This window comes from Panthera leo, chromosome B1, assembly GCF_018350215.1.
Source record: "Panthera leo isolate Ple1 chromosome B1, P.leo_Ple1_pat1.1, whole genome shotgun sequence".
NCBI classification, from domain to species: Eukaryota; Metazoa; Chordata; class Mammalia; order Carnivora; family Felidae; genus Panthera; species Panthera leo.
Window position 1 is genome coordinate 183,596,748 of NC_056682.1, and position 16,854 is coordinate 183,613,601.

Sequence of the window (16,854 nt, forward strand, 5' to 3'; positions counted from 1 at the left end):
AAAAATCCTCACAGCCCAAGAGGTGGTATAGAGTTTACCAGTGTCTGTCATGTGCCAGGCACTTTGCTATACATATTTTATACATTACTCTTTTTAATTAATATAAAACAATTCTGTAAAGCACATATTGGCCCATTTAAAAAATGCAGAAAGCAACTTGCCCACTAAGTAAGTTAACTGGCAGGCAGAGTTGAAATTTAAACCCAGCTGTTGACAAATAATACCAAAGTTTGTATGGAACCATAAAAGACCAAGAATAGCCAAAGTTACCTTGAAAAAGGAGAACAAAGCTAAGGGTCTCACAATTCCAAATTTCAAGATATACTACACAAAGCTGTAGTAATCAAAACAGTATGGTACTGGCACAAAAACAGACACATAAATCAATGGAACAGAAAACCCTGAAATAAACCCGTGTTTATATGGTCAATTAATCTATGACAAAGAAAACAAGAATATTCAATGGAGAAAAGGGTCTCTTCAGTAAGTGGTGCTGGGAAAGCTGGGCTAGTACACGCAAAAGAACGAAACTACACCACTTTTTAACAATATATACAAAAATAAACTCAAAATGGATTAAAGACATAAATGGGAAACCTGAAGGCATAAAAATCCTAAAAGAGAAGTAGGTAGTAACGTCTCTGACAGTGGCCACAGCAATATTTTTCTAGGTAGGTCTCCTAAGGCAAGGGAAACACAAAAGCAAAAATAAACTATTATGACCACACCAAAATAAAATCCTTTTGCACAGTGAAAGAAACCATCAACAAAACAAAAAGGCAACTTACTGAATGGGTGAAAATATTTGCAAATGATATATTTAATAAGGACTTAATATCTAAAATACATAAAGAACTTCTACAACTCAACACCCAAAATAATCTGATTAAAAATGGGCAGAGGACCTGAATAGATATTTTTCCAGACATACAAATGGCCAACAGACACATGAGAAGATGCTCAACAACACTAATCATTAGGGAAATGCAAATCAAAGCCACGAGACAGCACCTTAACACCTGTAAGAATGGCTAAAGTAAACAACACAAAAGATAACAAGTGTTGGCGAGGATATGGAGAAAAAGGAACCCTGCGCACTGCTGGTAGGAATGTAAACTGGTACAGTCACTGTGGAAAACAGTATAGAGGTTCCTCAAAAATTAAAAACAGAAATACCTTATGACCCAGTAATTCCACTACTGAGTACTTAACCAAAGAAAATGAAAACACGAATTCAAAATGATATATGTCCCTTGTGTTTATTGCAGCATTATTTACAAGAGCCAAGATATCAAAGCAACCTAAGGACCATTGATAGACAAATGGATAAGGAAAATATGGTGGGTACACACACACACACACACACACACACACACACACACACACACAGAATATCATGAAGACATTAAAAAAAGGGGGGGGGGGGAGATCTTGCCATTTGAGAAAACATGGATGAACCTAGAGGGTATTACACTATGTGAAGTAAGTCAGATTGAAAAAGACAAATACCCCATGATTTCATTCATATGTGAAGTTAAAAAAATAAAAAATCAGAATCAGACTTATAAATACAGAGAATAAACTCATGGCTGCCAGAGGGAAGGGAGTGGGCGGTGGGCAAAACGGGTGAGAGGGAGCAGGAGACACAGGCTTTCAGTTATAGAATGAGTAAGTCACAGGAATAAAAGGCACAGCATAGGGAATATAGTCAACAACACTGTAATAGTGTTGTATGGTGTCAGAATGTAACTACACTTATGGTGAGCACAGCAGAACACAGAGAAAAGTTGAATCACTATGCTATACAGGAAACTAATGTAACACTGTGTCAATTATATGCAAACTAAATTAAAAAAAAAAAAAAACAAACCTAGATGTTACTACTCAAGAAACTTATAGTACATGGCCCTTCAGAAAGAAATAGGCTAAGTGGACAAACAAAAGCATTTCAACTGGTTGTAAGAGGGCAAGGAGAAAAGCTTGAACAAGGGTCAAGAAAGCACAATTTAGGCTGTAATTAGAATACAGCACGGAGGTTAAGAAAAACTCTCTAGAGTAAAATTAGCTGAGTTCAAATCCATGATTTAGTATTTTCCTATTGTGTAACTTTGAAGTTACCTGACTCTCCAGACCTTAGTTTCCTCACATGTGAAGAGGGCACCGTGACTACATTTACCTCAAAGAGGTGTTGAAGGGATTAAATATGTTAATATTTAGAAACACATAAAACAGTGCCTGGTATGCAGTAAGTGCTCAACAAATGTTATACACTTTTGTTATAAATTGGCAAGCCAAAATTATGAAATAAGGAACTAAGCGTGATGTTAATAAGAATAAATAAGTATAGAGGAAGAAGAAACGAACTTCTACGTGATGACCTATTTCCACTGCGAGGTTCTCTAAGAGATGGTGGAAGCACAACACTTGAAAATGGACCAATAGAATTGTTTTCAAGCAGACTGAAGTTACAAACAGGCTAAGTGACTTGCTCATAATCAGTTACAGGTTGCAAAGCCTAATTTGACTTAAGAGTTCTCTACCGTACTTCATGTCCCACAAAATTATTAACTTTGATGATAAAAGCCTTAGCATCTGATGTAGTACATTTTGTTGTGTAATTTAATGCTATATGACATTGTTTATGAACTCAGGATTTATAAACAATGGGTATCTGTGGCTACATTTTTGTTAATCCTGAAATACTGAAATAGTATTCTAACTCAAATAGTACAAAAATATGAGTAAACAATCTAAGTTTCTGAAGTTTCTTTTTTGTTAACCCTGAAATACTGAAATAGTATGCTAACTCAAATAGTACACAAATATGAGTAAACAATCTAAGTTTCTGAAGTTTCTTTTTTGTTAACCCTGAAATACTGAAATAGTATGCTAACTCAAATAGTACACAAATATGAATAAACAATCTAAGTTTCTGAAGTTTCTTTTTTGTTAACCCTGAAATACTGAAATAGTATTCTAACTCAAATAGTACACAAATATGAGTAAACAATCTAAGTTTCTGTTGGAAGAATTACTTATTAATTCTTTGATTTTACCCTGCAGGATATTCAATTTTAAAAACCAAGAAACAAAACACAATGTTTTAGCAGCAACATCAGCAGGGCCACTGAAGACCACAGGTTCTAAACCACTGAACTACTGAAAAACAAAAAACAACAACAAACACTCACTGAACTACTGGCTCATCTGTAAATTTCAGTTCTGGAATTAAAGCTGAAAATCTACTCCTGAATCTTTTTCCAAACGGAAGACTTTGTTGAATTTTTCAAACTGATTACACGTACCATTAAACTGCCTTACTATGTTAGATATAGTTTACAAAAACCAAGAAGTTTAAGACAGCCTTTAAAATGTTTCTTTGCATATACTGTATATGTAAGAAAGAGCACAGTTGCACTTTATAAAGACAAGCAAAGTGAGGTGGTTAAAATGGTGAAAATTTTACAGAGACACAGCTAACGAAATCAATAAAACTTTCCAATGGAGATCATGACATGGTACCCTTCATACTAGCATTCCATACTAATATTCCAACCATCAGGCACCTTTTGGATTTGACACAGCTTTATTACAGGACGAGTAAGAGATCCACTGTACTCACAATTGAAACATAAATTTTGTTTCTCGGTGCTCTGAAATGTTTTCAAAATCAGATTAACAACTAAGTGTTAATTAAAATATCTGTCTCTATTCCTTTTTGGAAATACCCCTTGGATGAAATCAACAATTACACAACATTCTCATGCAGAATCCCTCCTGCCCCTACAGAAAACATGAGCAAGAGAACTCAGCAAGTCTGCACCGTTGAGCTTGGAACAGCACTTCAAAATTTAGCAACATTCTATCCAGGCGCCATCCTAAGGTGAGCAATCTGTTAATAAAATTAAATTGCTTCTTCAGTAGATAATAAAGCACCTCCATTAACTGTTGCGAGCGATCCCAGTCCTTTCTTTAATGCATACGCCATCACACTATCTCATTAAAACTAATGGTTACTGTATTTACTGCAATAGGGGAAGAATAAGAAAATGGGTTTTGTAAGAAAAGTCATGAAAGCATTTACTAGGTTCACAGTGAAGTATTCTGAAGCTTGCAGCTGAACTAAATCCTAATTATTTAATAAAATTTATAGGTCCACATATTTTAAAATGTCAAGTTACATAATAAGGTGCATTATGGATCCTGTAATTTTCACTACTAATCTGATATACAATATATACAACTTCAAGAATTATCTACTGCAAAAAAGAAGGTCCATTTTTAAACATGAATGACTCAAAAAAATTCATGATGCAATATTTGTATCATGCAGTCAAAATATTCACCTTTCAGCAGAAAGGACTACAGTCCATTATCAATTTCTCATAGACTGATTATAATTTAAAGATTAAACTCTATCTCTCACTCTTATAATAGGGAATGGTAAGATAGGCATAAACTTTTATCTTTATTTGCAATCTATTTTAAAAACAAGGTGTCAAAAATAAAAAATAAAAAAATAAAAACAAGGTGTCTATTCACATGATCTGTGTTAACAAGTGAACCAGAAATAAGTTGAACCAACCAAGTTTAGACCACTCTCATGTAAAATGCTTTTCATAATAGGTGTATGGCGTATTTAACAATAAAAAATAATCTAAATCCCTAAGTACTCTAAGGATGCTTTTAATTTTATAAAATACGGAATTAATTCTTCATTGTGACAAAGAATCACTGCTATCCAATTATCTTTTTGATAGTATAGATTGTCGATATCTCATCGGCAAGAAGTTTCTCAAATTATATGCATGCTGTATTATATAAAATGTAGTTCTGACTAAATGTAATAATATATAATAATCTGCTTATATATCTAAGGGGGAAAGTTATGATTCTGGCTTTTTTTTAATGTTTATTTATTTTTGAGAGAGAGACAGAGAGAGGCAGAGAGAGAGGGAAACACAGAGCCTGATGCAGGGCTCGAACCCATGAACCATGAGATCATGACTTGATCGTAACACATTGCTACAAAAAGTCCCCAAAACCTGATGTTATCTAGAGTAACAATATTAGAACATCAGTTTTAAAAACAGATGTGGCTGGAAAACAAGCTCAAGTCTTTGGGAAACTCTTGTGCCCCTGGGTTGTGGAACTAAAAGCAACTGCCTCTATTTTACTGTATTTCACAAATTTTCTGCTTTAACAGAAATGAGAATAAAATAAAGGCAAGAAACATTGGTGTAGTATTTGCAGGAAATAAGTAGAAAAGAAAGCATGAACAATCCAAACTCATAAACTAAATTTTATACCAAATTTGCTGTAAACAGCATATTAATTTTATACAGTTGGAAAGTACTGGGATTCCCATGATTTAAGACAGTGAAATAAAATAGCACTTGATTGAGGAAAAATTAGTAATGTTGACTCATATCCTCAAGAATGCACACCTGGCCATGCCATCAGAAGGAAACAAATAGGTAATACACATTATTATTCTATTTTATGATAATGTATAATATGAAAAGAAAGCAAAATATACTAGGAAGCTGTTTGATAATTTACTCACAAAAAAATATAAGAGGCTAATTAGAAAAGGCTACATATAACATTCTGTCCTTGCCTCCAGATTCATTCATTCACCTAGTAGAAATCAAGTATAGATATATAGAATACATCAGTGAACAAATCTATGTCTTTATGGAACGTATATGCTATTAGGACACATGGACAGTGAAATATATGCAAAGATGTTCTTCTATGTAATTAACAAAAGTAAAATTTTAGAAACTACATATTGTACCTATTGGATAGAACTGGAGATTAATATTTAACCAATTGAAATTTTTTAAAAAATAAATATGTAATTTATCTCTACTGTAAAAAGCTCATCCATTCTCTGTCTGTGGCAGAAAACAGCCTATTAAGTCACACAACTTTGAGCAAAACATGTCTGCCTTTGTTCTACTTTAATTTCTAGTTTTGAACTTGCTCTTCCCTCAAGAATCACATTTGGTAACAATACTGCTCAAAACCTGTTGAGGTGCAACCAGTGGTCCTTGGCACCACGTGCCCTCCTGGCCATCACATGTATTAAATGTGTTTCTATGAGAACAAATATCCTACGGGGTAGATTTCAAAGACAAGCCATGCTTGCAGCTGGCCCCATCAGGTGGAGAAACGTGCTTCCCCCAATTCCCTGTACTGGTAGAACATCTGAAAAGCACGGTTTCTTTAATTTTTATTCTACCTTTTCTTTACAATAAAAGAAAAATATCAAAGTTATCTTTGTAACAATGTGGCAGCAGTTTGTGAAAAGCAACAGGAAAAGCAGAAAGACATAACTGAAGGGTGACTGAGACCATCATCTCCAGCTATTCTCAGTATCTGCCTTCTTAGATATTTCCAATATTATTACTGGGATAAGGGGGTGCCTTTCCAAAAATGCATTACCTGGGGAAGGGCTTTCCCGGGTTAAATCTGCAAGAGCCATAAGCCTTACTATCCAGATAGCATAACTGAGTTGCGAGAACACTGGCATCCATTAACACTGCAGATGAGATCTTATATGAAAAGTATGCATCTTATAATCTATGGCTTCTAGAAGAGGGGGCAACTGGACACTGGGCAAACTATGCTAATTTCACATATCAAAAGACTGAATGGGACAAACTGACAATGCTTCCTAATATAATGCATTAAGTAGAGTACATTATCACTTCTGTGATGTTACTGACAAAAAAATGTAGAAACTGAAGCTGAACACGAGAAAATTTAAACCTAAAGCATGGATTAGTCAACAAAATAACTGAGCTATACTTTAATTACTTAAAAATTTTTTTTTCAATATTTATTTTTGAGAGACAAAGAGTGTGAGCGGGCAGAGGGGCAGAGAGAGGAGGACACAGAATCCGAGGCAGGTTCCAGGCTCTGAGCTGTCGGCACACAGCCAGACATGGGGCTCAAACTCATGAACCGTGAGATCATGACCTGAGCCAAAGTCAGATGCTTAACCGACTGAGCCACCCAGGTGCCCAGTATCTGAACTATACTCTTAAAAGCATCAAGGTTACCATTAAAAAAAAAAAAAAAATTAAAAAAAATTAAAAAAAAATTGGGGGCACCTGGGTAGCTCAGTCGGTTAAGTGCCCGACTTCGGCTCAGGTCATGATCTCGAGGTTTGTGAGTTCGAGCCCTGCGTCAGGCTCTGTGCTGACAGCTCAGAGCCTGGAGCCTGCTTCAGAATCTGTGTCTCCCCTTTTCTCTGCCCCTCCCCTGTTCATGCTCTGTCTCTGTCTCAAAAATAAATAAAAAACGTTAAAAATTAAAAAAATAAAATAAAATAAAAAGCATCAAGGTTATGAAAGATAAAAAACTGAGGAACTGGCCAGATTAAAAGAGACTAAAGACACATGATAACTGAGTGCAACATACTATCCAGAATTTACTTCTGCTATAAAGGACATTATTCAGACAACTGACAAAATCTGAATAGAGCTAGCAGAGTGGACAACAGGATTATATCAATCTTAACATCCTAGCTGTGATAATTGTACAGGGGTTATGTAAGGGACTGTTCTTATTTTTATTAGAAACAACCACCACAATATTTAGGGAAACTAAAGGAAAGTTGTCTACTTCTTACCTTCAAATGGTCTACAGAAAATAAATTGTGTGCGTGCGTGCGTGTGTATAGACATACAGAAGAATAGAGCAAATGTGGTAAAATGTTAACACTTGAGATACCTGGCATTTTCCTTGTAGTATTTTTGTAATTCTTCTGTAAACTGAAATTGTATCAGAATAAAAAGGCCACACTCTGAGAAACACTAATCTCTCGATCAAGTTGCTGGCCTGACCCTGCTTTGCCACAGAAACTGGTGGTGACAAACCTATCAAAAAACATTCAGGGGAGGTATCATATAAAAGACTATGGCCAGCTTCCTGATATAGCTTTTATGTTCTCTTGACAATTATGCAAGATTCGCTTATAGATGTAAAGTTTTGCTAATACTCTGTGCTAGTGCACGAGTGGACAAACAAATCTCACACACTGTCGGGAGTTTAAATTTGTGCAATCTTTTTGGAACACATTTTAACAATGTCTATTAATAATTCAAGAAATTTATTATATAGGTAGACAATTTGTGACTGTGGAAAAATATGCATACGAAGAAACATGATGAATAAAGCATCATTTGTATTAACAACAACAAAAAAAGTAAATGTCATGTGTACAATTAGGAATCACTTTCTGACTATATACCACCTCCCAGTCGCGGCCATATATACCTAAAAAAGCAAACCAGTTAGGGGCGCCTGGGTGGCTCAGTCAGTTAAGCATCCGATTTCAGCTAAAGTCATGATCTCACAGTCCATGAGTTTGAGCCCCATGTCAGGCTCTGTGCTGACAGCTTCAGAGCCTGGAGCCTGCTTTGGATTCTGTGTCCCCTTCTCTCTCTGCCCCTCCCCTGCTCATGCTCTGTGTCTCTCTGTGTCTCAAAAATAAAGACATTAAATAAAAAAAATAAATAAATAAAATAAAAAAAAAAAAGCAAACCAGTTAGCAGCATTCATTTTGAATGAGAAAATAAGATCTACATTTTCATCTCCCCCAAGTGCACGTATAAAAAAATACATACACCTTATACACAATTATTTGTGATAATTACAGGCAGCAGCAAGAATTCCAATTTGTTCTAGAATGTGTTATACAATTTAACAGGTGCCTTATTCTTTACTAATTAAGTCTGGTTTAGGTAAACAGCAAAATAAAATTACATTCTCTAGAAATCAACTCACACACCAAGGGTACAACACAGGTAGCTTAAAGTAAAAACAGATAAAGGCATACGAGTTAAGAATTTGCTCAAAAAACAGTCTCAGCAAATTTCCCTGGGAAAGCTACTTTAGAAAAACATATGCCCAATTCAAATAAAGAAATTCACACCCTTAAGGAAAACATATACCTCCACAAAGGGAAATACAATGCAACTTAAAGAGCTTTAAATAGGTTCCAATCTTAGCTATCTGCTTAATTTTTGTTAAGAACTCCTTCAGATGCCTCACTTGACCTTATGAACTGCCTTTTAAGGCCGCGTTCCAGAGGTGCAAAGTGTCACCTGATGAGAACACAGAGTATCACACGTGGGAATGGTAGACAAGTGCTGTGGTAAGTACCTGGACTCCAGAGCTACATTGCTTAAATTCAAATCCCAGATTTAATGCCACAAGTGGAAGTTACTTAAATTCTATGTCTCATTTTCCTCAGCTGAAAACACAGATAACAGTACTTCCATATGAGTCTCACGAGAATTTAAAATGTTGATCTATGTATAGCACCTAAAGAGTACCTGGTACGAATACGCACTCAGTAAAACACCACTACTCCTTCAAGGCTGGATTACTCAATGATATTTACTCTAACAAATATGGTAAAACTGAAATAGACCCTTCAAACCAAATACACATTTATATTGTTTTAGAAATACATGTAATTAACCATGTATCTCATAGGGATTAACATCCAGAATATATAAAAAACTCCTCTAACTCAACAACAAAAAACCTGATTTAAAAATAGGTACAGGAGAAGAAAATAGGAAAGAGACTTGAACAGATATATTTGTCCGAGAAGATAAACAAATGGCAAATAAGCACGTGAAAAGATACTCAACATCACTAGTCATTAGGAAAATGCAAATCAAAACCATAAAGAAATACCGCTTCACATCCATTAGGATGGTGATTATCAAAAATAACAGAAAATAACAAGTGTTGGTGAGGATATGGGAAAATTAAAACCTCTGTACCTTACTGTGGGAATGTACAATGGTGCGGCCACTATAGAAAGCAGTGTGGTGGCTCCTCCAAAAATTATACATACAGTTACTGCATGACCAATCAAATTCAAGTCTGGGTGTAAACCCAAAAGAAGTGAAAGCAGGGACTCAAACAGATACTTGTGCACCATTGCTCACAGCAGCATTATTTACAACAGCCCAAAGGTGGAAACAACCCAAATGCCTACTAATGAATGAAGAAATGAACAAATGTGGTATACACATATAATATTATTCTGCCTTAAAAAGGAAATTCTGACACATGCTACGACGTGGATGAACCTTGAAAACTTTATGCTGAGAGAAATAAGCCAGACACGAAAGGGCACATGTTCTAGGATTGCACTTATATAAGGTACCTAGAGTGGCCACATTCACAGAGCCAGAAAAGTAGAATGCTGGTTGCCAGGAGCTGGGGCTGGCGATAGGGGTCAGGGAGCAGAGAGAGTACAGAGTTTCAGTTTGGGAAGATAAAAAGCTTTGGAGACAGATGGAGATAGTTGTACGATAACGTAAAGGTACTTAATGCAACTACGATAACGTAAAGGTACTTAATGCAACTGAACTGTACATTTAAAAATGGTTAAAATGATACATTTTATGTCATCATATATAATTTACCACACACAAAAACACATTTAGTTTTGCCTTAAACTACGGCTCAGAGAGAGATAAGGGCTCAGCTTTACGGGGTCCTAAGTTACTACCAGGTCAAGTATCAGCAGCTGCGCAGTAACTTAAACACCAACAAGCAGGTGCCAAAACAAACAAATGAGGAGTATATGAACATATAAATAGAAATAGCACATGTGTATCCACATGTACACAGACACACACACAAACGGTTCCTACCACCATCAAGGCAAAGATACGAAAGGAGAAAGAGAGGTTTGCCCTAGAATTTATACCTTCCAAGGAAGGGCAGCCCAGACAGAACACAAGTAACCCATCAAAAACTGTTTAGGACTAAACACCTTTCATAGAAAATCCACAAGTGATCATGGACAACTGGCTTATATATGAGATGAAGTCACAAAGTTTTCTCCCACGCATGTCCCCTCTTATTTTTCATGCCCACCTCAAGTTACAAGCAGTGAAGATTTTTTTCCTCCCTACAAATTTTCTGTCAGAGATGTTAAGGTTGTCAGTTCTTTAAAGGCTAAGCAGCCACTTGGAATTTCTTTGCAGGAAGAAATAAATCTGATTATTAATCAGAAGAGGTATTAACTTTTTTCTCATCCTTAAATATTCTAACCTTAGTGAGTCAAAAAAAAAAAAAAAAAAAAAAAAAAAAAAGGAAGGAAGGGAGGGAGGGGTTGAAAAGAAAAAAGAAGGCAGCAAAAGACATTTTTCTCCCTACAGAAAATTTAGAAGGCCATAACAGTATAACCATCCACAATGGGATTTTTTTTTCCCACCTGTTCTTCGTGGGTTCTACTCTTGCAAATACATGCAACATTTAGTGTATAAAACATCTGTCTGGGAAGGGCTCCAGTTACCTGTTAACCACTGCCTCGGACAAGTGAACAAGAAACGTCTGACACTGAGATAGGTCAGAACCCCAAGAAGTGGCCATCAATGATTTCTGAGATGGAAGCTTACCCTACAGTACAAAGGGCCAAGGAGATTTTTAGTAGGAAAGGATATGAGAAAAATGGTTACATCAGAAGTTCCTGCCTCCAAAGAATAAGTTATGGAAAAATAAGTAATTTTCAGTGAAAAAAACCCACACAACTATTAAGCCAAAAGAACTTGAAATTTTAAAGCCACACTCTATATTGAGTCCTAACGCTCTAAAAATAAAATGTTCCACACACCTGGTATGTGGAGACAGGCCAAGCATCATACATCACATAGGTCCCATCACACGGAAGGAAATGGGAGGAGTAGAAAAAGCATGTTTCCCTTTCAAAGTTAGGTTCAGTGGGTGTCTCCCTACTTAGTCCTGACTCAGCCTATGCAACAGAAAAGCCTGAGAAGCAGTATCATGCAATTAGGCAGGACATGGAGGCCTGTGACTCTTCCTTAAGGCAAGTACACCTGAGAACGTAGTGATACCGCTAGCCCATTGACAACAGTTTAAAATATATTGCTTGCTGACTTGAGATTATTATTGCCGATGAAATTCCAAAGTAGTAAAAATACTCTCCCCACATTATGTGTATAAATGGATACCAAAAGACATGTACAAGAACATCTGTAGCATCAGACATAAGCCAGAACTAGAAACAACCCAAAAGACCAGTGTCAAGGATCAGATAAATTAAGGAATAATCATACAATAGAGTGCTATTCAGTAACCAAAGTGAACAAGCTATCACCATATATGTGATATGCTGATCGCGAGCAAAAGAAGCCAGACTCAAAAAGGCACAAAATTATATAAATCTGTTTATAGGAAATTCAAAAACAAGCCACACTAATGTGCAGTGTTCATCGGGATACGGGTTACCTGTGGGAGAGTAGCAGAGAGACCAGAAGGGGCAACAAGAAGGGCTTCCAGGGAGCTGGTAACATTCTTGCTTCATGCGTGTGATGGTCACACATGTATATTCACTTTGTGAAGATTCACTTTACTGTACGTTTACAATTTGTGTGCTTTGTTTCTGTAGGTTTATGACATTAATTTAGAAATATATATGTGTGTATGTGGGTATTATGCATATTTTTCTTAATTGTTTTTTGAATGAATGGCTGGTTGGGGCGGGGGGTGGAGAGAAAGAGTTCTTTCCTGGAATTCATTCCTATTGCCTTCAAATTTTATTTTAACATCAAAATTTTATAAGGCAGTGATTTTCTTTTTTTTTTTTTTTTTTTTTTTTTTTTTTTTAACGTTTATTTATTTTTGAGACAGAGAGAGACAGAGCATGAATGGGGGAGGGTCAGAGAGAGAGGGAGACACAGAATCAGAAACAGGCTCCAGGCTCTGAGCGGTCAGCACAGAGCCCGACGCGGGGCTCGAACTCACGGACCGTGAGATCATGACCTGAGCCGAAGTCAGCCGCTCAACCAACTGAGCCACCCAGGCGCCCCAAGGCAGTGATCTTCTAGTCCTGGGCTACACCATCCCAGGATGATATATTTCATATTAAGAAAAGTTAAATATCATGTCAACAGGCATGTTAAGTCCTAACAAAATTGGTCTTCCTCCCTCTCCATCCAAATTGTAGATCAGATATTCCCACAATCTTCTCTCCTATTTAGTAGGCAAAATATCAGGATCATCTGTGGCAAATCATCTACCACAAGATTATGTATTTTTAAAAAATCACTAACTATGAAATGTCATGGAAAAAATGCTGAATATGTACTAGGATTAAAATGTTCCCATTATTAATCTTAAAACTGGCTTCCTTTGCCTATCTAATCTAAAACTGAGAAAAGGAAGGAGACAGAAAATGGTTTAATTGTTTTCCTATATTCTGGTTATTTTTATCTTAATCATTTAACACACATTTAAGTGCCTATTGTGTGTTAAGCACTGCACTAGACTTGGAACATGTGGCAACAAATAAGACACACTGTCCCTATCCGTACAGACTACACTGTAACAGCAGCTACTAGAGGGCTGGCATAAGGCTAGTCCTGTGCCTGCATATCTCAACTGCATACACTTATCAGTCCTATAAGGTGGGTGCTATTATCCTCATTATGCAGATGCGGAAATTAGCTCAGAAAACTACCTTGCCCAGGCACCTGGGTGGCTCAGTTAAAGTGTTGGACTTTGGCTCAGGTCATGATCTCATGGTTCCTGAGTTCAAGCCCCAGGCTCCCATGCTGACAGCTGGGAGCCGGGAGCCTGGAGCCTGCTTCGGATTCTGTGTCTCCCTCTCTCTCTGCCCCTCCCCCGCTCGCACTCAGTCTCTGTCCCTCTCAAAATTAATAAAACATTAAAAACAAACCAACAAAAAAACCAGAGCTAAAGTATAATGTTCATGGTTTTCCATATACTCTGCATTAAGATGGAATTTAGCTAACATGCGAACATGGGGCCAGGGATATGAATTTTATGCTAGAATTGTAAAGTGCAGTAACTGATCCTAAAACTTTCTACGATACAAGCACAGATGTGGTTTGCTTCAGTGAGGGGTCCACAAAAAACCAAAAAGGAAACCTTCTTTACCCTCCCAATGCTTCAGCTACTGACTAAATCTTAAAGGTAAAGGGTAAAATTTTCTTCGAATACTAGAAAGTGAAAAAAATGCTGTTTAAAGCTATCAATACATAAAATTCAGTAAATCTAAAGACAATTGCCAGAGGAGCCACACCTTGGCTACCACACACATATGCATACAGACACGTGTGTGCCCACAAATGTATGTCATAAATTTGACATTTACTCTTACATTTTCCTCGCACAAGGAAAAATGTTACAATTGTAGTGGGAACTGTGTCTTATGACTTTACTATTTACACTATCGATCATAATTCTGCAAAGTACATTTTCTTCTGAGTTGAAAGGAACCAAGAATCTACACAAAACATCTTCAGTAAACAAAGAGGTTTTACATTCTTCTTTTTTATGGTGATAGAAATTATACAAACACAGTACCAGCCCAACTTCCATCAAACCATGTTTGGCCAATTTCTTACATAGCCAAATCTCTAACACAGTTTGGTATTCTCAAGTATCTGAATTCAGCAGTGCATCCGCCTTTTATTTTCCTTGAAAAAACACGGACCAGAACATTTATGGATAGGGTAGCCAGAATAAGGTCTAATGAATAAAGGTAAGGCTAGGACTCGGGTTTATAAAGGAGTTAAGCAGTTTCAAAGAATCCTGTTCCTGAGGGCATAATAAACGATGCCAATCATAGGACACTGAATTAAAATGGAGAATTTTAATAAACAAAAATAATAAAATGATCAAAATTCATATGATCAGAATGGGAAAGAGACTTCCAAAATGTTTTTTATAATACCATTGCATGAATAAGGAAATGCCTTTCAGCGTTGAGTGTTAATGCCCAAAACAATGCATTTCTTCTGAATTACAACAGGCCATAATATAATAAACCTGCATTTGTGGTAATGCCTAAACCACTCTGAAGAAGTGGTCTTAACCACAATTCAAAGCTTAAAAGATGGCTTTCTGCCAAAGTCTATCCGAGCCAGTAACTTGTCACGCTGCCTTCATGCACCACTAGGACCAAAAACACGGACCCAGCAGCTAGTATCTGCTTCCTCAAGCCTCACAGGAGTCCCAGGACTCTGAAAGGTAATACGCAAGACAGCGGCACAGAAGTTGAGAGTGCAATCTGACGGCAAACTGCTTTGCCCTGGGTGGTAGGAAAAGCAGCCGAATACTCGAATCATCTGAGGACCTCCGCTCAGCATAAAGGAAAGGTTCTGAACTGGGAACGACCATGAAGTGATTAAAAGTATAGATCATCAGAAACTGATGGTGTCGAAGCACTAACACAGGAGCAAAAGCTGGGAAGCAACAAAGAAAACGAGAATAACCACCTTTAATAGGAAGAGGTTTCACTCACCATCTGAGTCATTCACGTATGTATGTACTTAGTGTTTTGCTGTGCTATGAATTTAAATTATGCAAACTGCAAAGCTGTGTTGTCAGAGTTAATTTACTGTCTAGTCGACGGCCCAACATCAAACTGTCTAACTAGAAAACAGGAGGATAGGTCTTCCTTAAAGATAAACTCTACTGCAGCCACTTAATTCTTAACATTCCTTTTACCAACTTCTACACCTGCATGCTCCCTGAAGACATGTCGTTTCTCTACAGTAGTAGTCTTACTGACCTCTTCTCATTCTTTCCTTCTGTCATAAACAAATCATTGACTAATGCTGCCAACTGTATCTCAAATTATCTTCTATATTTCCATTCCCCGATTCCACAAGGCTAAAGGAAGCTCTCATTACTACTTCTATCCACAGCTTCCTAAACTGGCCTCATATAGCAGAACAGAGAAGTATGTAACAACAAATAGCATGTATCTCCTTATATATGCTGTCACTTAATTCTCATTCATAGCCCTGACCTGTAGGCATTATTTCAAACTTAGAAAGAAAATTGAGCTCAGAAAGTCACAAGGCAGGACTTTCTCCTACCTCTGACTATGCATCGACCATACTAAGGTCAAGATAATGAGACCCACACATAAATACATAAGGAAGCCATACTCTGGTCCTTAAACTGCTTCTTTATCTTCCCAAAATAAGGACGTTTTTCTCCCTAATTCACTGATAAATTAATGTCTATTTTCTTTTTTCATTAAACAAACCACCCATCATATGAAAATTTAATGTTTCAGAAAAATCGTTTTTTAACTTGTAAACTATTTCTCAGCAAACAAAAACTGTTGAATCTCAAGAATGAAATGCTGTAGTAATCAAACTAGAAAATATGAAACAATGCCACTAGGTTAAATAAACCAGGGAAATCTGATGTGTTAATAGCTGTAGGGATTACTGGAATCCAGAGCCTTTAAAGAGCTATAGGAGAAAAAAAAATGCCAACCTGTTTCCTCAATAAATCAGATAGGCACAGTGGATTTTTTTAGGCCATAACTTTTATGCTGAACAACCTTTTTTTTTTTTTTTTTTTTTTTAAATAGAAGTGTGCATAAGAGAAATATGGCCAAACCTATAAGCTTATATTATTCACATTAAAGTTGGCTCAAGTGTGTATAGTGTTAACATCAAGTTTTCAAACATAAGCCTGTAGACAGTATGTGTTCACTAACCCAATAAACCAGAATAATAGCAAGTCATATGTTAAAAAAGAAAAAAAGGTGGCAAAACCAAAAAAAATTATGGAATAGTAGCTCTTAAGCTATAATATTATTTAGATGAACTATTCTGAATTAAAAATAATCATGAACAAATTGATCTGAAATTAGAACACTATTTTCCACATTGGAGAAAAAAATTATAGTCTCCCAAATAAGTCAATTATTAAATTTACAAGTTTTATAAAGGAGAGAAAGGAACTATTTTACCAAGTCCAAAAACCTAAAACGATGACTAATTTCCTCATGTTAATTAAACTATC

General features: G+C 36.4%; 1 protein-coding gene across 4 annotated transcripts in view; it reads right to left on the minus strand.

Annotated features, from left to right (window-relative positions):
- The window catches only part of RBPJ (recombination signal binding protein for immunoglobulin kappa J region), a 103,288-nt gene that overhangs the window by 42,255 nt on the left and 44,179 nt on the right, over positions 1–16,854 (minus strand). The window lies entirely within an intron of this gene.